The sequence below is a fragment of the Panthera uncia genome, chromosome X, assembly GCF_023721935.1.
Source record: "Panthera uncia isolate 11264 chromosome X, Puncia_PCG_1.0, whole genome shotgun sequence".
Taxonomy (NCBI): Eukaryota; Metazoa; Chordata; class Mammalia; order Carnivora; family Felidae; genus Panthera; species Panthera uncia.
The window spans coordinates 94,605,096-94,626,914 of record NC_064817.1 but is presented as its reverse complement, the minus strand read 5'-3'; the positions used below and the strand labels follow the sequence as shown (position 1 = coordinate 94,626,914).

At 42.5% G+C, this 21,819-nt stretch overlaps 1 protein-coding gene and 1 long non-coding RNA gene across 2 annotated transcripts in view; one reads left to right on the top strand and one right to left on the bottom strand.

Moving 5' to 3' along the window:
• Positions 1–169: 169 nt before the first annotated feature.
• Positions 170–21,787, bottom strand: LOC125932280 (uncharacterized). The gene is made up of 3 exons (XR_007460572.1): positions 21,406–21,787; positions 2,990–3,081; positions 170–638 (listed from the first exon to the last, which is right to left on the bottom strand). It is a non-coding gene; the product is annotated as an uncharacterized LOC125932280 (long non-coding RNA).
• CUL4B (cullin 4B) overlaps positions 20,718–21,819 on the top strand; it is a 55,528-nt gene continuing 54,426 nt past the window's right edge. Inside the window, exon 1 of the mRNA XM_049644766.1 lies at positions 20,718–21,166. The gene's annotated coding sequence lies outside the window, so the exon portion shown is untranslated. The remainder of the gene's footprint in view (positions 21,167–21,819) is intronic.

The window sequence follows — 21,819 nt, the reverse complement described above, 5'->3', positions numbered from 1 at the left end:
GAACAATTGTTCATCTTTGTAAATTAATGAACTGTCATTTTGGTTTATACATCAGTCTCTTGTCAACTTCCTTAGCGTGACTCCACATTCTTGGCATCAATCAACTCTATGACATTTAGAATATTGAGTTTATGAACATGTAAAACTGAAGCCCAGACCCCAAGCTGTGGTTGGTGCTACACTGTCAGGCTTCTTGCCAAATAGCTTTCCTCTCCTGGCACATCACCCTGGGAGCCTGCCATGTAACAACAAATACATTATAACAGAAATAAACAGGTATTAAGTGGTTTGAGATGAGTGTAAAAAAGATCATACTGGGGGCTCCTGGCTGGCTCAGTCAGTAGAGCATGCAACTCTTGATTTCAGGGTTGTAGGTTCAAACCCCACGTTGGGTGTAGAGATTACTTAAAAATCTTTAAAAAAATACAGTTTATTTTCTTAGACAGGTGAAACATATTTCAAGATTTATTAGCTTTATGGCTTTGGGAAAGTTGCTTTATTTCTCTGAGAAATTGTCATAGGTCTTTAAAATGGGAATTGTGGGGGCGCCTGGGTGGTTCAGTTGGTTAAGTGTCCAACTCTTGATCTCAGCTCAGGTCTTGATCTCAGGGTCATGAGTTCAAGCCCTGCATTGGGCTCTGTGCTGGCAAAAAAAACAAAACAAAACAAAACAAAACAGTTAAATATTTGCAGTGCTAGGAATAATAGCTTTTAATTCTATAAAATTATTCATACTCAATCCAAATTATGACAAATATCATATCCATGGGAATAGATATATTCCCATGTACAATATGTACATATATATTTTAATCCACTTTCATATACTCTGATAATCACAGAAACTGAATCTGAATTATGACAAATGCTAAATTAGGTCACTAGCATTAATGAGATATTTAGTTCTGTATATGTGCATGAATACCTTCATTCATGACCCACCTACACAGATACATAAAGAGAACCCAATTTTCACTGTAATGTGTTTCTGGTTTTGTGTTGTAAGTGGTATCATCATGAAGTGGATTTTGTTTTTCCAAGGCTATATAATTGGGGGTTTGGTCCTGACAAAAGACTTATCTTCAAATAAATCATTGCTATAACAATACGTCACAAAAGAATACCTCATACTAAACCTCTTCAAAAATTAAAATAATGAACTTCATTTATTCATGCAATAAGTATTTATGAAGGACTTTCACGTTTTAGTCAAACATGCTCTCTGTGCTGTAATTTGTGCATGAATGTTGCACACAACTTATGAGGTGCTTCAACGTACATACAGCATAAGACACAGAAAACCCAAGTCTATCATATCACACGTTTCACTAAAACAAATGACCTAGCCATAATAAACATTAAATGCTTCGCAATGGTATTTGCCCCCTTAAATTTACGAAAGGATTTTACAGGGTCATCTTGACACAAAGCTCTAAAATGGTGCTAGGGGAAGTTTGCGGTAAGACCGCCTCGCATTCTTCATAAGCTTCCTTAAGCGATGAGTCTGGCACCAAAACCGTTCAGAGCAGCCGGTAAAGAGGGGGTTCTTTAGGAGCTAGGCCACAGTTTGGAACACTGGAGAAGTGGCTCTTACTGCAAGAAAGAATTGGGTCACTGCCAGACCCCTGCTGGGTCTCACATCTCTCAGAATCTACAATCTATGAGGGTCCCTGGGTGGCTTAATCGATTAAGCATCCAACTTCGGCTCAGGTCATGATCTCACCCCGTGTCGGGCTCTGTGCAGACAGCTCAGAAGCTGGAGTCTGCTTGGGATTCTGTGTCTCCCTCTCTCTCTCTGCCCCTCCCCCGCTTGCACTCTGTCTCTCAAAAATAAATAAAACATTAAAAAAAATCTACGGCCTGTGATGTCTTCCATTAAGGTCATTTTCCCCACAAACTGCCTCTCAGCCTTACACCTTAGAGCTCTCTGCAGCCTGGCTTTGATCCCCCACTAGGGTAGGGCACACCTAAGAGTCGCACCAATATGGCAGCTCCTGCCTCCAGGGCCAAATACAGGAAAATTGGAGAGAGCTGAGAGCCCCCTATTTATCAGAAGAGTGTTAGGACTAACGATCTTGCCAGACTTGTGATAAGTCAAACTCACCATGCCTCATTCACATCTTTGTTTTCCTCTGTCACTGTCATGTATGTAAGCACCCAGTTCAACTTATTTGCTTTGTGACCTTGGGCAAGTGACTTGAACAGACTGTGTCTGTCTTCTCATCTATACAATAAAGGCTCTATTTGATGAGGTTGCTGTGAAGATAAAATGAACTAATCCATGCAAAGCATTGTTAGTTATTATTGTCAATATTTTTTTAAAGTAAGCTCTACACCCAGCACATTTCTTGAACTCAAGAACCTGAGATCAAGGGGTACCTGGATGGCTCAGTGGGTTAAGCGTCTGACTTCCGTTCAGGTCATGATCTCGCTGTTTGTGAGTTTGAGCCCCGCATCAGACTCTCTGCTGTCAGCGTGGAGCCTGCTTCAGATCCTCAGTGTCCCTCTCTCTCTGCCCCTCCCCCACTTTCACTCTCACGCTCTCTCTCAAAAATGAACTTAAAAACAAAAAAGACCCTGAGATCAATAGTCCCATGCTCTACCAACTGAGGCAGCCAGGTGCCCCTATTATTATTATTAAATTACTATATCGGTGTTGTTTTCCCCATATTCCTCTGTGCTTTCTACCTGATCTCTCATTTCCACCTTAACTTCAGGTCCTTCTGCTGTGGCTCCTAGAACACCATTCCATGACTAACAAATTCTCCTACCATCCTCTCCAACTCATCCCTGAATATTCATGGCTTTCCCCTGAGGATGGAGCTTCCCTTACTGCCCTTTGAAGTGAAAACCATTTGTACCAACACATGTGTGTACCGCAGAGTCAGGAGCTGAGGTGGGCATCCTCCTCCAACCACATTACAACTTCCAGATAATTCCTCCTTCACCCTCAGGTGAAAAACCCTGATTCTTCCTCTAAGTTTCATACCATTTGGTTACACCTCAACACCTTTACTGATTCATTGAAGATCCTGGCATCTGGTCCACAGCCTTTCCCCTCCACCCTAGAGTTGTTAAACACTGCAAGAGAAAAAGCACATGGTTGAATAAATTGGTACTGCTCTGAATTTGTGGTTTCCAATCACAAATGGACCCTCAGCATTCCTGGGGAATCCTTTCCTGCTTTCAGCCCACTCTTATTGTCTCCGATGATTCTTTCAAAACCTCTGAATTCTCAGAACTCCCACTCCTCAGCAGCCCCTTCAGTCTTAGTAAATAACTCACCTCTTTTTTTTTTTTAATTTTTTTTTATTTATTCATTTTTGAGAGACAGAGCATGAGCAGGGGAGGGGCAGACAATAATGACAATAATAATAGGCAACGCCTATTGAGTACTTACCCTGTGCCTGGCACTGTTGCAAGTGCTTTCATATATTAACTCATTTAACTCTCAGAGTGACTTTATAAAATGAATACTATTATTATTTCCATTTTACAAATGAGGAAACTAAAGAAAAAGGAGGTTAAGTAACTCGCCCAAGATTATGAAGCTATGAAGTACCAGAATCTGGATTTGAACCCAAGTAGTGCTCTCTAAATCACAACAGTTCAAGTCCTCCCCCTTGCCCTGCCCTGCCCTGCCCCGCCCCACCCCACCCTCCTGGGCTCTTGCCTTCCTTCCCTTCCGTCCCCATAGGTAATAACTGGTGATGGTTTTGTGTGTATCATTCCAGAAATTTTTTGCTGTGTTTACATATATAGGTAAACATAGGTAGGATCATACTATGCATGCTATTTTGCTTTTGCTTTTTTTACTTTATAGGTGAAATATATCTTGGAGATTTTCCTATGTCAGATTATAGATGATAGGTACACAGTACTTCATTGCTTTTGATGGCTATAGAGCATTCCACAGTATGTATGTACCATAATTTATTTAACTAGTCTCTTCTGATAGTCATTTAGGCAGTGACAAGAGGATTGAAGGGTAGGACGGACCCATAGAACTCCAATGCTCTTCAGAACTTCTACTGGCCTCCCATTATGAGGGGTCAGGGCCCTGTGCTCTAACACTTATCTTAACCTCAAAAGTCCTCAACTGAGGAGCCCGGGTGGCTCTTACGATTAAACATCCGACTTTGACTCAGGTCATGATCTCCTGGTTCATGGGTTCAAGCAGTGCATTGGGCTCTCTGCTGCCAGCGCAGAGCCCGCTTCAGATCTCTCTTTCTGCCCCTCCCCTGCTGGTTCTCTCTCTCCAAAATAAATATATGAACTTTTTTAAAAAATCCTCAACTGCACACCAGGAGGTCACTGGGGACCCTATACACAGCCCTGCCCCTCACAGAAGTCAAGAATAAACTCATACACTGGGACTAAAACCACACTTCTTGGAGGTTTTCACCCACTGTCAACAGTACTCAAAAGGGGGCCCAGAGTGGGGCAAATTTCAAGCCTCCCCACACTTCCTCACCTCTATCAACAAGAGTCAGGTGGAAGCACAGATACCCAGTGCTCCCTACCACCTCACCATCACTATCTACCTTGAATCCACCAGGGACTGCTCTCATTACAACATCTATCTCCACTTACATCAGTCCCGTAAGAAGACCCAGACTCCCAAGTCACCCCTCATCCCACCCACTCTGATCTCTGTGGCTCTGTACATCTCCCTTCCTGTCCCCATCTCCCAATCTGCAGTCTTCTCACCTCAGTAAATGGCAATTCCATCCACCTATTTTCTTGGGTCAAAAATCATCTAAGTCCTCCCTCTCACACCCTACATCTAGTCCATCAGCAAACACTATCACCTTTACTTTCAAAATATATCTAAAATCTGGGGAGACTGACTGGCTCAGTTGGCAGAGCATGCAACTCTTGATCTCAGGGTCGTGAGTTTAAGCCCCACATTGGACCTAGAGCTTACATTAAAAAACATATATAGGGGCGCCTGGGTGGCTCAGTCGGTTAGGTGTCTGACTTCGGCTCAGGTCACGATCTCATGGTTTGTGGGTTCGAGCCCTGCGTCGGACTCTGTGCTGACAGCTCGGAGCCTGAATCTCTCTCAGATTCTGTCTCCCTTTTTTTTCTGCCTCTCCCCCTCTTGCATGCCTCTCTCTCTCTTTCTCTCAAAAATAAATAAACATTAAAAAATTTAAAAACATATATATACATATGTATATACAGTACATATATATCTTTATCCAAAATCATCACTTCTCACATACCTCTACCACTGCGACTTGGTCAAATCTGCTATCATCTCTCACCTTGACTACTAAACTAGCTTCTTAGTTTGCCTTCTTCCTTCCACTCTTGTGCCTGCCCCCACCTTACAGTCTACTTTTTACACAGCAGATAGGGTGAACCTTTTGAAACCTAATTCAGATGGGGCGCCTGGGTGGCTCAGTCAATTAAGCTTCTGACTTTGGCTCAGGTCATGATCTCACCTTTCATGAGTTGACACATGACACACATCCAGTTGTCTGCTGTCAGCCCGGATCCCACTTCGGATTCTCTGTCTCCCTCTCTCTGCCCCTCCCCCGCTCGTGTGTGCCCTGTCCATCTCTCTCTCTCAAAAATAAGTAAGCATTAAAAAAAAATAAAACATAAAACATAAGTCAGATCATGTAACTCTCCTGCTTAAAACTCCAGGTGGCTTCCCATCTCAGTTATAATAATGTCCAAGGTCATCACCATGCCCTGAAGCCCCTATGCGATCTGGCCCTCAGTCATCCCTCCATGTCATCTAGTGCTACTCTCCCCTTCCTGCACTGTGCTCCAACCACAGTGGCCCTCCTGCTTTTCCACGAGAATGCCAAGCATGGTCCATACTGTTCTCAGAGCCTGTCATTTTTTCATTGGTCCTCAGATGAACAGGACTAAATTAATCATAACCCTTGATTAATGACACATTCTCCTTATTAATCCAAGTATAGCTCAATTTTAGTTAGTTATTTTTAATAACGTAGTAAGTATCCATGAACCCAATAACCAAATCTGACTCCATGGCCCCCAATCTCATTCCCCTGCCTCTACCCCACCCCCCCACCAAGGTGAAGAACCATCATCCTGAATCTGGTGTTCATCACTCTGTGGCACTCTAATACAATTCTTTTTTTTTTTTTAAGTTTATTTATTTTGAGAGAAAGACAGCACGAGTGGGGGAGGAGCAGAGAGAGAGGAGAGAGACAGAATCCCAAACAGGCTCTGAGCCGCCAGCACAGAGCTCAATTTGGGGCTTGATCAAACCCAGGAAGTCATGAGATCACAACCTGAGCCAAAACTAAGAGTCAGACGCCTAACCGACTGAGCCACCCAGATGCTCCTAATACAATTCTATTGTACTTATTTACATGTTTGCGAGTGTGTATGTGTGTGTACATACATACATGTATAGATATATCATTCTTAAAAATGTATTTTTATTATCTTTACTTTTTAATAAAAAGATTATTAGACTATATGTACTCTTTCAGAGCATAATTTTTCCCCTCAATATTTAATTTTCTAAGACTCATCCACATATATTTGCACATTGCTGTGGTTCACTCATTTTGGTTGTTGTGTAATATTTCACTGTGTGTATAACACTTCGGGGTCTTTGCACTTTGCTCCCTCTAGAGTGTGCTTCTCTCAGATATCCATGTGACTCCCTCCCTCACTTTCTCCATGCCATTCCTCAAATATTACCTTATCCTAATACTATCTAAAATAGTGTTCCATTTTGGGGCTGCCTGGGTGGCTCAGTTGGTTAAGCATCTGACTTCAGCCCAGGTGATGATCTCACAGTTTGTGAGTTCAAGCCCCACATCAGGCTCCATGCACTGACAGTGTGGCACTGCTTGGGATTCTCTCTCTCTCCCTCTCTCTCTGCTCGTGCACTCTCCCTCCCCAGCTTGTGCACTCTCTCTCTCTCTCTTTCTCTCTCTCAAAATAAACAAATATTTAAAAATAAATAAATAAAATAGTGACCCATTTCACTTTCTATTTCTTTTCCCCTTCTTTTGCCCACAGCACTTGAATATTCTCGTGTTGCCTGTCCAGATCTGCTCTATCCCTTTCCACCCTGCTCTGAGCCCTGCAACAATAGGCTTTATGATCTTCAACAACAGGCTTCCTGGCCTTCTGGCTTCCCCTTTGGGTTGTGCCTATGAAAGGCCCCCTGAAGAGACAGGAGGGTGGGAGAGACTGAAGTTGTGGTATTAATTCCCCATCTCCCTCCCTACCATGATTTTTTTCAGCAGCTGCCGCATTCCTAGCCAGTGACTCTCTCCTAATGCTATATTTCTCTCCAAGTTCCAGTTAACTTCTTCCTCCCCTTGCTTCTTAATGACAAGCTATGGTAATGTCTTCTCACCCCTCTCCCATTCTGGGTGCTGAATCGTTCCTTGTTATTTCCCTTACCATTGTTCACCATTTTGTAAATATTCTTTCATTAAACTCATCAATTCTTGCATTAGAATGTACCATCTATTTTTTGCCAGTACTCCAACTGGCAGGACTGTCTTACATTCATCTTATTTATCCATTTTTTAGTGTTGATCATTTCTCCCACTAAATTGTAAGCTCCAAGAGGATAGGTACTTTGTCTAATTCCCTGCTCTATTCCCAAGGTCTAAAATAGTGATGAACCCATAATAAACATGCAAGAAGTATTTGTTGAATGAATTATTAATACATACAATAATGCATTTAAAATGCTTATACACAAAAAATGGCTTGCACATACCTCTTTTAAAACAGTGTTATTATTTCTTTACGCCAGATTCCTTTTTTTAAAGTATTTTTTTAAGTTTATTTATTTATTTTGAAAGAGAGAGAGTGCAAATGGGGGAAGGGCAGAGAGAGAGAGGGAGGGAGAATCCCAAGCAGGCTCTGGGCTGTCAGCACAGAGCCCAACGTGGGGCTGCAACCCATGAACCGTGAGATGGTGACCTGAGCTGAAGTCGGACACTTAACCAACTGAGCCACCCAGGAGCCCCTCTTTAAGCTATATTCCTAATAGAACTGCAAGGTTGAAGGTTAAGTAGATTTTTACTTTAATAGATACTACCAAATTTCCTCCATTCTCCAATAGAAAAAACCTGGGCTCCATGGAGAAACGTTGGCTGTAGGACCCAGGCAGGGAAAAGATAAGACTGGGGTGTCAGAAATTTTTCAAATTATTAAAAACTGAACAGGGGCACCTGGGTGGCTCAGTCTGTGGAGCCTCCAACACCTGATTTCAGCTCAGGTAATGATCTCAGGGTCGTGCGATCAAGCCCTCATCAGGCTTCGTGCTGAGAGCGTGGAGCCTGCTTGGGATTCTCTCTCTCTCCCTCTCTCTGTCCCTACCCCACTCATGCTGTCTCCCCCCCCCGCCCCCGTCTCAAAATAAATAAACTTGAAAAAAATAAAAAATAATTTCAAAAAAGGCAAATAATATCATGTGTTGGTGCGAATGAGGAGACACTGGAGAACTATTCGAGTCATCCGGCATGAGCTTCTTCTGATGGCCCCCGTCTGAACTCTTGACACAAATAACCACGGGATATAATAATAACTGGGGGCGCTGGGAGGGCTCAGTCAGTTGAGCGTCCGACTCTTGATTCAGCTCCGGTCATGATTTCATGGTTTGTGCGATTGAGCCCCGTTTTGGGCTCTGTGCTGATGGTGTGGAGCCTGCCTGGACTTCTCTCTACCAATCTCTCTCTCTGCCCCTCCCCTGCTCACACTCTCTCAAAATAAATAAATAAACATTTTAAAAACTTGTAAAAAAAATAATAATAAGTTTTTGTTTTAAGCCACTAAATTTTGGGATTGTGGATTATGCAGAAATAAATAACTGGAGCAGTCAGAAATGACTTTCATCAAGGGGCGCCTGGGTGGCTCAGTCGGTTAAGCGTCCGACTTCAGCTCAGGTCACGATCTCACAGTCTGTGAGTTCGAGCCCCGTGTCAGGCTCTGTGCTGACAGCTCAGAGCCTAGAGCTTGCTTCGGATTCTGTGTCTCCCTCCCTCTCCTCCAGCTCACACTCTGTGTGTCTCTCTCTTTCTGTCAAAAATAAACATTTAAAAAAGTTAAAAAAAAAAAAGAGATGACCTTCATGTTGCTATAAATGTAATAGACATGTTTTCATCCTCATTTATTTACTCTGTAGGCAGCTCTTGTCATAGGTCACCGTTCCCTCTTTTTTTTTTTTAATTGAAGTATAATCAACACAGAATACCCTATTAGTTTCAGGCATACGTCATAGTGATTCTATATTTTTACACATTATGAAACAATCCCCACAATAAGTCTAGTTATTATCTGTCACACAATTACTTTAATATTATTGACTATATTCTCTATGCTGTACTTTACATCCTCATGATTTATTTATTTTATAACGGGAAGTATATACCTCTTTTTTTTTAAACAGTTGATTTATTTATTTTGAGAAAGAGAGAGAGAGAGAGGGAGGTGGGGAGAGAGCATGTGAGTAGGGGAGGGGCAGAGAGAGAGGACAGAGAGAATCCCAGGTAGACTCTTCACTGTCAGCACAGAGCCCGAAACCAGGGCTCGATGCCCTGAACCGTGAGATCATGACCGGAGCTGAAATCAACGCATTCAACCAACTGAGCCACCCAGGCACCCCTGGAAATTTATGCCTCTCAATCCCCTTCCCCTATTTTGTCCATCCCCCAAACCCTCCCCTCTCTGGTGACCAACAGTTCGTTTCCTGTATCTATGAGTCTGTTTCTGTTTGTTTTGTTTGTTTTGTTTTTTAGATTCCTCGTAGAAGTGAAATCATATGGCATTTGTCTTTCTCTGTCTGACTGATCTCACTTAATACCCTCTGGGGCCATCCATGCTATCACAAATGGCAGGATATCATTCTTTTATATGGCTGAGTATTATCCCAGTGTATATATATATATCACATCTTCTTTATCCATTTATCTATCAGTGGACACTTAGGTCATTTCCATATCTTGGCTATTGTAAATAATGCATCACTGGGGGCACCTGGTTGGCTCAGTCTGTGGAGCATGTGACTCTTGATCTCAGGGTTGTGGGTTTGAGCCCCATGTTGAGTATAGAGATTACTTAGTAAAATCTTTAAACAAAATAATACTGCAATGAACGTGGAGGGCATATATCTCTTCAAATTGGTGTTTTTGTTTTCTTTCACCCAGAAGAGGAATTGCTGGATCATATAGTAGTTATATTTTTAATTTTGGGGGGAACCTCCACACAGCCTTCCCCTCTTTTTGAAATATTCCCTTTCCTTGGATTATCTGACACATCACTCTCCTGGCTTTTCTCATACCTCTTTGGTTCCTCCTTATCCTCCTTTGTTCAACCACTAAATGGTAACATTCAACCCAGTTATAGCCCATCTCCTCACTTTAAAATATCATCCTGGTGTGCCTGGATGGTTCAGTCGGTTAAGTGTCTGACTCTTGATTTTGGCTCGGGTCATGATCTCACGGTTCATTAGATCAAGCCCCATGCTGGACTCCCCTGCTTGTGCTTGCACTGTCTCTCTCAAAAGACATCAACATTTTAAAAAAATAAAATAAAATCTCATCCAAATCCGGGATTTCAATTACCACCTGTTCGTATATCTCACAAATTTGTATCTCCAGCTTTTCTCTGAGCTTCAAATATTTTTATCCCATGCTTACTATACATCTCCTCTTGGATGTCTCAAAAGCACTTCAAACACAACATATTCAAAACCAAACTCTTTCCTTCCTCTTCCCTCTAAAAATCAGAAACAATAATCTAGTCCTCTTGCAGTGTTCCTTATCTTGGTGAACGACACCATCATCCATCCATTTGCAAGACCCAGAAAACCAGGACAGGTCACCTTTGTCACGTCCCGGTTCTCCCGTTTTCATGCAACACCCATCCTGAAGCCTTATCAGTTTTGCTCACCAAGCACCTCTTAAAGCTCTCTTCTCTCTCAGTGTCTACCACTCTCACCACCACTAAGATATATTCTTTTCTCACTAGACAGGTAGTTGTAGTCTTCTAATTGACCTCCCTGTTTTGATGTTTGCCCCTCATCCAGTACCTTTTACAGATGGAGTTGTCTTTTTCACTTTTAATCCTTTCAATAATCCCTATTGTGCTTAGGATGACACAAATCATTAACATAGCCTCTGAGTCCCTGTACAATCTGGCCAACATCTGTCTCCTCAGCGTCATTTTATAAAATTCTCCACTTGCTGAATCACCTGGGTGGCTCGGTCGATTAGGTATCCAACTCTTGATTTCAGCTCAGGTCATGATCCCAAGGTTGTGGAATCAAGCCCTGCACTGGGCTCTGCGCTGTGCAGAGCCTGTGTGGGATTCTCTTTTCCTCTCTCTCTGCCCTCCCCCGCCCACTTTCAAAATAAATAAATAAACATTTAAAATATAAATTTAATTAAAATTCTCCACTTGCTGACTGAGCCACAGCTGCACCAGCTCTCTTTTGTCCTTCATATGCAGTAGGCTTCCTCCTGCCACAGGGCCTTTGCACATGCCCTTCCCTCTTCTTGGAATATGTTTTCTCCTTTCTCATTGAGTTAGTTCCCATGCACTTTTCAGATCTCTGGAGAGGTTTTGCTTGCTCAGGGAAGTTTCCCTGACCTCTCACACCTCTGTGTACCTCTCCTACAGAGCACTCATCACAGTTATAATTTTACATGTATTTGAATTAATATTTGAATAATGTTTGTCTCAGGGTGCCTGGATGGCTCAGTCAGTTAAGTGTCTGACTTTGGCTCAGGCCACTAACTCAAGGCTTGTGAGATTGAGCCCTGTGTCAGGCTCCATGCTGGCAGTGTGGAGCCTGCATGGGATTCTCTCTCTTCCATTCTCTCTGCCCCCTCCCCCGCTTGCACTTTCTCCCTCCCAAAACAAATAAGTAAACTTTTTAAAAAATGAATAACATTTGTCTCTCTGACTAGACTGTAAGCTCCACTGATTGGCACCAAGGTTGTTTTGCTTGCTATTGTGCTCACAGTACCTAACACAATACCTGACATGTATTAGCTGCTAAATATATATTTTTAGAGGAAAGTAGGGGAGAAGGTAGGAAAGGGATATGGACAGAAGGAGGGAGAGAGGAAAGGGGGAGCAAGAGAGGGGGAATCTCCTTCCTATGATTGGTTATTTGTAAATTTTTATTCTCCTTGTATTTCTAACAGACTTGACTTTGTGTGTCTTTCATTCATTTGTTATATACATTAACGTCCATGATTGTCACATGTTCTTGGTGGAATGTACCTCTTTGTTTAAGATTTTATTTTTTATTTATGTTTTTTAAAGTGTTATTTATTTATTTTGAGAGAGACAGAGAGACAGAGAGACAGAGAGAGAGAGAGAGAGAGCACGAGCCGGGGAGGGGCAGAGAGAGAGAGAGAGAGAATCCCAAGCAGGCTTTGCACTGGCATCACAGAGTCTGACATGAGGCTCAAACCCACGAACCATGAGATCACGACCTGGGCTGAAACCAAGAGTTAGACCCTTAACTGAGCAACCCAGTCTCCCCAAGATTTTATTTATTTTATTGTTATTTTTTCCAAAATTTTGTTTTCAAGTAATCTCTACCCAACATGCCCCCTGAACTCACAACCCAGAGATCAAGAGTTGCGTGCTCCACTGACTGAGCCAGCCAGGCGCCCCAAGTGTAACTTTTATCAGGATTAAGTATCCTTTTGTCTCTTAATAGTTTTAGCTCTGAATTATATTTTCTTTTGATTCAAAGATCTTTTTTTTACATTTATTTATTTTTGAGGGAGAGAGAGAGAGAGAACAAGCAGAGGAGAGGCAGAGAGAGAGGGAGACCCAGAATCTGAAGCAGGCTCCAGGCTCTGAGCCGTCAACACAGAGCCCGATGCGGGGCTCGAACCCACAAACCGTGAGATCATGACCTGTGCCGAAGTCGGCCACTTAACCAACTGAGGCACCCAGGTACCCCTGAAATGGTGCTCATTTTTTGCTAGCATTTGGAAAACTCGAAGTTTTATATTTCTTTGCTTAGCACTATTTCTTACATTCTACAATGTTCCTGTTTTGAGGATTCATTTTTCATTTTGCTGTAATGCCTACCTGAGTCATTCATAGAGGTTCTGAATATGTCTACAATGTGTTCCGAATATGCCTAAAAATTAGAATCTGAAAATTGGAGTTTTGTTCTGTATATTATTTCATTCCCCACTCCCCTTCACCACTTAGGGTCAATTGTACTATTTATTCATTTTTGTTCTTCTCTTTTATGTTGTAGATTTTCTCCAAATATTTTCGGTAATTCTTTGTTGTCCATATATATTCATGAATAAGGGACAAATCATTAGCAAACATAGCTTGCCTGGGTTTCCTCTGCAGATTTGTGTTCCCCAACTGGCCTGTCTCCTGAGCAGGTAGGCTCTGTATAAGTGGGTTGCATGTGCTGTTTTTAAGTGGATGGGTATACTGCAGTGCCTGGGTGGCTCAGTCTGTTAAGCGTCCAACTTCAGCTCAGGTCATGATCTCATGGTTTGTGGGTTTAAGCCCCACATCGGTCTCTCTGCTGTCAGCACAGGGCCCACTTCAGATCCTCTGTCCCCCTCTCCGTCTGCCCTCCCCCCCCAAAAAAAATAAATAAACGTTAAAAAAATAAAGTGGTGGGTAAAGAGGCTTCACTTTAAAGTGGGTGGGTTTAGGGGCACCTGGGTGGCTCAGTAGGTTAAGCGTCTGTCTTCGGCTCAGGTCATGATTTTGCAGTTTGTGAGTTCAAGCCCCACATCAGGCTCTGTGCTGACCACTCAGAGCCTGGAGCCTGCTTGGGATTCTGTGTCTCCCTTTGCCTCCCCTGCTCACACTCTGTCAATCTCTCTCTCAAAGATAAATAAACATCAAAAATAAATAAATAAATAAATAAAGTGGGTGGGTTTGGAAGAGGTAGAAACGCTATTGCTCTAGCTCTCTGTAAATTGCCAAAACAATTTTAGTTTGGCAGAGGACTTGAGGGTATTCTCTCCTGGCCAGAGGTGCTTCTTTTTTTTTTTTGATTTTCACATATTTTGTGGAAGTCTAGATCATACATACCAAGGTCCGCTCTGTTTTTTTCTAGAATCCTGTACTCACACAAGCCAACTTTGTAAAGCAAATCGCTCACTTAACTTTGGTGTGAAATTTTAGGTTTTAACTTTGGAGTGCGTTGAGGGATGAACAGGCAGGGCTAGTCACAGAGGAGCAGAATTGATCTTTGTTTTCTGAATGCAATTCTGTAATTGACTAGAGGACACGCCCCCCCCCCCTTTTTGTATTTCTTCATTCTGAGATTTGATTTTCTCTGGATTTGCTCAAATAATTTTCTCCTGCATGTTTTAGACTGGGCTCCTTCTCCTCTCTTATCAATATGATTATATCTGATTTCTATCCTCAAGGGATTCTTTACAATTTCTGAACTGCTGATGGTACACTTGCCTTTAATTATCCCACTCTTGGTCCTTTTAAAGGATTTGGGGAGGAGACAATAGGGACAAAGTTACTAGTGCTTAGGCTGTCATCTTGATCTAATCTGACCAAAGTAATTTTCTTACGTCAATTTGCCTGAAGCAAAGAGAGTGGCTAGAACTCACTCCGAGAGAGGCGAGGGGAAAGGGCCTCTTACAGTGCTGGCTTCTGAATACTCAGGACTTCTAATCAACCCCCATTAGGATCTAGAAACCTAGTATCTGCATTTCAGTACTTCTGAGAGGGCCAAGCTGGCCACTAGCAGAACCCTCAGAGTAGAAAAATTGCCTAAAATAAAAGTGCCCCCTCAGGGTGAATTGATTAGAAAATGGCACCCCTTTGGATAGGCCAATTGTAAAACAAACTACCTTTCTCTGCCAATAGTGGCATTCCTGCAGGAGGGCACAAGGCTAGAAGATTTTACTCCCCTCCCACATACACCTTCAAATGTGCATCCTTGTGCAGGACACATCCGGCAGAACCATATACAGCAAGTGGTAGCCTCAGCTAATGCTGATTACAATGCCCAGAGACAAAGCCTCCACCCTCTGGGGCTTCTCCCAATTTCACGCGCAGGGCTGAGAAGTCAGGTTCAAGCTCAGAGAGACTTTGCTCAAGTAGGCCTCCTATGACAGCAGCCTCTGCTCCCCACCACCCACTGCCCCAAGAGACAGGCCTCTGACCTCCCTGAGCCCTTGCAAAGCCAACATGGTAGAGTAGCCAGAGATGATGCCTCCAACAGTCGGGGACCTCTGGTTTTAAAGACTAGGCCCTCTTCACTGGAGATAGATCTTCCCTCAGCATCAAGAGCAGAAGTCTGTATTTTATTTTATTTATTTAAAGGGAGAGGTCTTTAAAAAAAATTTTTTTTTATTACGTTTCTTTATTTTTAAGAGGCAAAGAGAGACAGACCACGTGTGGGGAAGGGGCAGAGAGAGGAAGACACAGAACCTGCAGCAGGCTCCAGGCTCTGAGCTGTCAGCACACAGCCCGATGTGGGTTCGAACCCATGAACCATGAGATCATGACCGGAACTGAAGTTGGACACTTAACCAACTGAGCTACTCAGGCACCCCACAAATGGCCCATCTTTTTATTTATTTATTTAAAAAAAATTTTTTTTTTAATTTTTTTTTTTTTAACGTTTATTTATTTTTGAGACAGAGAGAGACAGAGCATGAACGGGGGAGGGTCAGAGAGAGGGAGACACAGAATCTGAAACAGGCTTCAGGCTCTGAGCTGTCAGCACAGAGCCTGACGTGGGGCTCGAACTCACGGACTGCGAGATCATGACCTGAGCCGAAGTCGGCCCCCAACCGACTAAGCCACCCAGGCGCCCCCCCATCTTTTTTTTAAATGTTTATTTATTTTTGAGAGAGAGAGAGACAGAGCATGAGTGGGGGAGGGGCAGAGAGAGAGGGAGACACAGAATATGAAGCAGGTTCCAGACTCTGAGCTGTCAGCACAGACCCCGACATGGGGGCTTGAACCCATGAACTGCGAGATCATGACCTGAGCTGAAGTCAGATGCTTAACCAACTGAGCCACTCAGGCACCCCCATATTTCTAAACAAAAATAGGATTAGTCAATACACATTGGGCTATAACTGATTTTATATCCCACTTAATGCATCAAAAATACCTTTCAAATGGGTACATATAGTTCCAGCCCTTTCTTTTTTGTGGCTTCATAGTATTCCTTTGCATAGATATATCTTGATTTATTTAGTTTTCCCATACAAGTACTAAACAAGTTCAACCTTGCCTAGCTTCCAAGATCAGGTGAATTTGGGCATGTTCAGTGTGGTATGGCCATGGACTATTTAGCTCTCTTACCTTTCCACCTCTCCTCTCCTCCTCATCTTGGTAGAATTACAGCAATTTTGGGATCAACTATTTTGTTTATATCATTATGATTACATAAAAAGAATTCACTGATGAGCCAGTACTATATTATGGTTATATTTCCTTTCTTAAACAACTTTTTTCTTTTCCTGGATTTAATAATTGTTCCTCCTTTTCATTTGCTTTGTGTGTTTTGTACGGTGTTCCTTAGATTTGTACAGCACATGGCCAGTGCAGTTGTGTAATGGCAGCCCTGTCTGTACCTATGGCTAAGTCCTTCCAAACCATCCAACAAACTTGCAGTGTAACTTTTTTAAGTTAAAAAAAATGTTTATTTATTTTTGAGGTGGGGGAGGAGCAGAGAGAGGGGCACGGAGGATCTGAATCAGGCTGTGCTGACAGCAGAGAGAACGATGCTGGGCTCAAACTCATGAACTGTGAGATCATGACCTAAGCCAAAGCCAGATGCTTAACTGACTGAGCCGTGCAGGCACCCTCCATATAAATTTTAACACAGTTAAATTAACAGATAATCTATCAGTTCCTCCTTTTTTTTTTTAACTTGGAGCCCTCTGTCTTCCTACTCCAATCTTCTGTGTCGGATCCTCTGTTTCTTACATGCTGTGTCTTCTTCCATCTTGGTTTACTCTTTGGGGTTAGTGAAGCATGTCCTCCAGTTGCTTCTTGAGAAAACACGCACGGGAAGAAAAAGTTTTGGTAACTGCATGTCTGAAAATGTATTTATTCTACTCACTCAATTGATAGTTTGGCTGAATATAGAATTCTATCTTGGAAATTATATTCACTAAGAATACTGAACACATGACTCCATTGCCTTTCGGCTTTACCTATTTCTGTTGAGAAGCCCAGTGTTATTCTTCTTCCTAATCCTTTGTACGGGCCTTTTGTCCTGCTTCTGGAAGCTTTTAAGTTGTGCTCTTTAACTCTGGTATTCTGAAATTTCACAATGGTGTGCCTCTGTGTGGGCTTTTTGTTCCCCATTCCTGTTTCATGTTTTATGAATATAACATTGTCTCTTATTTCTCTGAAATACTAATTAGAGCAGAAGCCTAGTGGTTGTTTTTATGTTTTCATCTGCTCCCTACATTGTCCCCTTTATCCAAGTTCCTCTTTTTGTTTTTTTGTTTTTGTTTTTGTTTTTTTGGAATGGCCTCTGGCTTTCATGTTGAAATTTCCTTGAACTGTCTGAAATCCTGGGTCATTTTTTCATATTTTTTTTTTTTTTTTTAAATTTTTTTTTTTTTTTCAACATTTTTTATTTATTTTTGGGACAGAGAGAGACAGAGCATGAACGGGGGAGGGGCAGAGAGAGAGGGAGACACAGAATCGGAAACAGGCTCCAGGCTCCGAGCCATCAGCCCAGAGCCTGACGCGGGGCTCGAACTCACGGACCGCGAGATCGTGACCTGGCTGAAGTCGGACGCTCAACCGACTGCGCCACCCAGGCGCCCCTCATTTTTTCATATTTAATAGCGAGGCACTAAAAAGCCAATTGGAAGTTCTGTGTGCTTGGGTTGGGGGGGTGTTTGTTGTATGTGATTGGACGAATGGCAGGATACTTTTTGGTTGGGCTATCAGTAGTCTTTTCTCTGGGGTGGTTTAGTTCTCCAGAGAAGGACTATTTGCTTGTTTGTTCATGTGCTCTCCATGCCCAATATGGGGCTCAGACTCATAACCCTGAGATCAAGAGTTGTATGCTCTAACAACTGAGCCAGCCAGGTGCCCCTGGAGAAGGATAGTTTAAATCTATCCTACCTGGGTTGTAAGCCTGGGTGCCTGTATTCTGGGCACTGGATGTGGAAACTAAAATCCTTGACTTTCCTCCATTGCCCCTATTTTTAGTCTAGCACACTCCACTACCGTTGTCTTCAAGTCTATAACCTCTCAGGTTCATTTTCACTTCTTTGTTTTTCAGTCTACTTTAAAAACTTGTTACTGACAGATAACGTACAAAAATGCACAAATGGTAAGTGTATAGGTCAGTGAACGTTCACAAGCAGAAGGAACCATATCATGAGCATTCAGATCTCTCTCTGGTTTGGTTTCTACAAATAAGAAACCTCTTTGCCCGGGTACCATACATGAAGCACTTAGAACAGTCTATAGTAGGGGTGCCTGGGTGGCTCAGTCAGTTAAGCATCTGATTCTTGGTTTCAGCTAAGGTCATGATCTCATGGTTCATGATTTCGAGCCCCGCATTGGGCTCTGTGTTAGCAGTGCAGAGCCTTCTTGGGATTCTCTCCCTCTCTCTCTCTCTCTCTCTCTCTCTCTGCCCCTCCCCTGCTCTCTCTCTCTCAATATAAATAAATATACTTAAAAAAAGGAAAAAAAGAACAGTCTATAGTATACTGTGAGTGCTTCTTAATGCTAGCTATCATCATTCAGTTGCCTGTCAACCTGCTTTCTATTTTCACAACTTATGCTTTCATGTAACAGTTATCTCTTGGTTTCAGGGAAGGTGGAATCTACATTCCAGTTTTTTCTTTTCCTTATTGTTTCCAGGTGATTTATGTACTTCATTCCTTACAAAAATTGTTATTTTTTATGTCTGTCAATGGATGGACAAAAGGTACTGGATAAAAACCAGCAGCTATGCCTTATAAAAATTCTAAGTACAAAAGAATAGAAGAGAACTTTCTAAACATAGGAAAGAATATTAAAAAGCTATGTGCAAGCATCATGATCAAGTCATCTCCCGACAAATTCAGGAATAAGGTACGGATGTCCTCTATAATGTTTTGAAGGTTCTAAAATGTAATAAATGAAGAAAATGAAAAAGGCTGTATAAATCTAAAAGGAATACAGAGAAAAAAGAATAATTATTTACAGATGATATGATTATATGCATTGAGAATCCAATAAATGTAATTTAAAAAAACATGGAAACTAAGAAGTCTATATAGTGGACATCTGCTGTTTCAGTTTGCCTGGCAGCATTCTTTCTTTCCTGCTTCTAGTAATAGCACTCTTCTTCCTTTGGAGAGCTGCTCCTCCTTCACTGTCCTTTCTCTGTTTTCAATATTTATTTTTGAGAGAGAGAGAGGGGGAGAGAGAGAGAGAGAGCATTCACGAGCAGGGGAGGAGCAAAGAGAGAGGGAGAGAATCCCAAGCAGGCTCCGTGCTGTCAGCACAGAGCCCGACATAGGGCTCAATCACACGAACCATGAAATCATGACCTGAGGTGAAATCAAGAGTCTGATGCTTAACCAACTGAGCAACCCAGACACCCCACTGTCCTTTCAGTATAGTCCTGGTAGGATAGGCAATGATAGTACCTTGTCCCATTCACCTTCCACACACATGGCTGTGCACCTAACCCAGGATGAGCTAATCATAATATATATCAAACTCTGGGGGCACCTGGGTGGCTCAGTCGGTTAAGTGTCCGACTTCAGCTTAGGTCATGATCTTGTGGGTTCACATCCTGTGTGGGGCTCTGTACTGACAGCTCAGATCCTGGAGCCGGCTTCGGATTCTCTGCCTCCCTGTCTGCCCCTCCCCCACTCACACTCCATCTCTCTCTGTCTCTCAAAAATAAATAAATGTTAAAAAAAATTTTAAAAAGAAAGAAAATAATATCAAACTCTGCTGGGCACAGTAGCAGCTGCAAGGGGTAGGCATGTGTCCTAGGCCAGATATATAAGACCTTTCTTGGAATAATCCAGATCAGAGGTAAAGAAATAGCTCTCTCTTTTCCTTGGATGTTAAACTGTAAGGCTGTGACCCCAAAGCAGTTGGTAGCCATGTCTCTATCATGTGGAAGAGTGTTAGAGAATGAGGCAATCCAGAGAAGAGAGAAGCAGAGAATGGAGATGAAGAGATGACTGAGAACCTAGTCATTTGAGTCTCTGGATCCTGGTGTGTCTGAGATCTGCTTTGTCTTTCCCAGTTATAGAAGCTAATAGACTCCATTTTCCTCAAGCTTATTCAACTTGGGTTTCTGTCACTTGCAAACCAGAGTTCTAACTAATACAAGCTGTATGTAAGATATAAACACTGAATCCCATAACTTTTTTGTTTTTTTCTTTCTTAAAGTATTATAAAGTAGCTCCCTCTTGTTTTATTTTCCAGCATGTATTATAAAAAATTTCAAATGTATAGAAAAGTTTAAAGAATTTTATAGTGAATGCACACCACCTAGATTTTACAATTACCATTGTATTATTATATTCCAACAGCTTTCTTTCAAACAATAACAGGAATAGAAACAGGAAACAAACTATCTCATTCACAAGAGTAGAAAAAGGTATGTGTGAAACACAAACTGGCACAGACAAATAAAGCTCCCACAAAATTCTTTTTCTTTTCTTCTTTTCTTCTTTAAACATTTTATTTTTCGGGGCACCTGGGTTGCTCAGTCGGTTGAGCATCTGACTCTTGACATTGGTTAGGGTCCTGATCTCAGGTTCGTGGAATCCAGGCCCAAGTCGGCTCCGTGCTGAGCATGGAGCCGACTTGAGATTCATTCTCTCTCTCTCTCTCTCTCTCTCTCCCCCTCCCCCGCCGACCCCGTTCGGGCTCCCCCTTTCTCTTTAAAAAAAAAAAGGGGGGGGTTGGGATCAAAATCAGATACATTTTGAGTTTTTGGTTTTTGCCTTGGCGCCAACCAGGCGTCTGTTAGGTGAGTGGGGTTTTCCCTGAAGCGATTGGTCAGATCCGCTGTCAATCAGCCATCCTTGACCTATTAGATACGCCGGAACTCCAGCTTCAGTGGGCAGGACCTAGCTTTAAGAACTCGCGTGTTGCTAGCGTGACTGACGGTCCTTCGTTGGCGGCCGTGGTTCGTGGTTCGTATTTCGACTCGTTGGTTTGGAGATCCGAATCGATAGCTAAAACGCTGGTAACCATAACAAATCCCGTTGGTCCTCTTGGGGCGGTGAGTTAAACAGCCCCTTAGAGACTGGGGAAAGCGGAGGGGGTATCTTTTAGGGGCTTACTGAGTTTGGACCTGACTTCGGGCAGAGAGACGATAAGCCAAGGCTCCGCTTCTGGCAATTTTAAGTTATTCTCTTTGTTGTATTTCTTTTCGTTATTCGCAAACATTTAAAAGGTATGTTAGAAGTTATAGCCTTTACTCACCTGCGATATGAATTTAGGGAAAATCATGTTAGAGCCATAGTTATCTGTGGAGAAAATCTTCTTAAAGGTGGTGACCACGTGGGAGGACCCCCAACAACCGCGGCTCTGTAGCCTGACGAAGAGGCCAAAATAGAAAATAATTAGAGACCTGGTTCAGATCGCAGTGAGGTCGTACTTTGAGACCCTCCGGAATAGCTGGAGGATGTCCGGAGTCTGTCTGTTGCCGGTCAAGCAACTGGGCGGGGGGCGAGTGGGGGGCACAAGCCTTCGTAATTTAAAAGGGCATGACAGATTAAGATGTTAGTCTGAACAATTGTGCTTTTTCTCCACAAAATAGCATTAAAGAGGGAAAATAAATATAAGAATAAAGACGTTAAAAAAAAAAAAAGAGCCGTAAAAATAGGATACACTTGG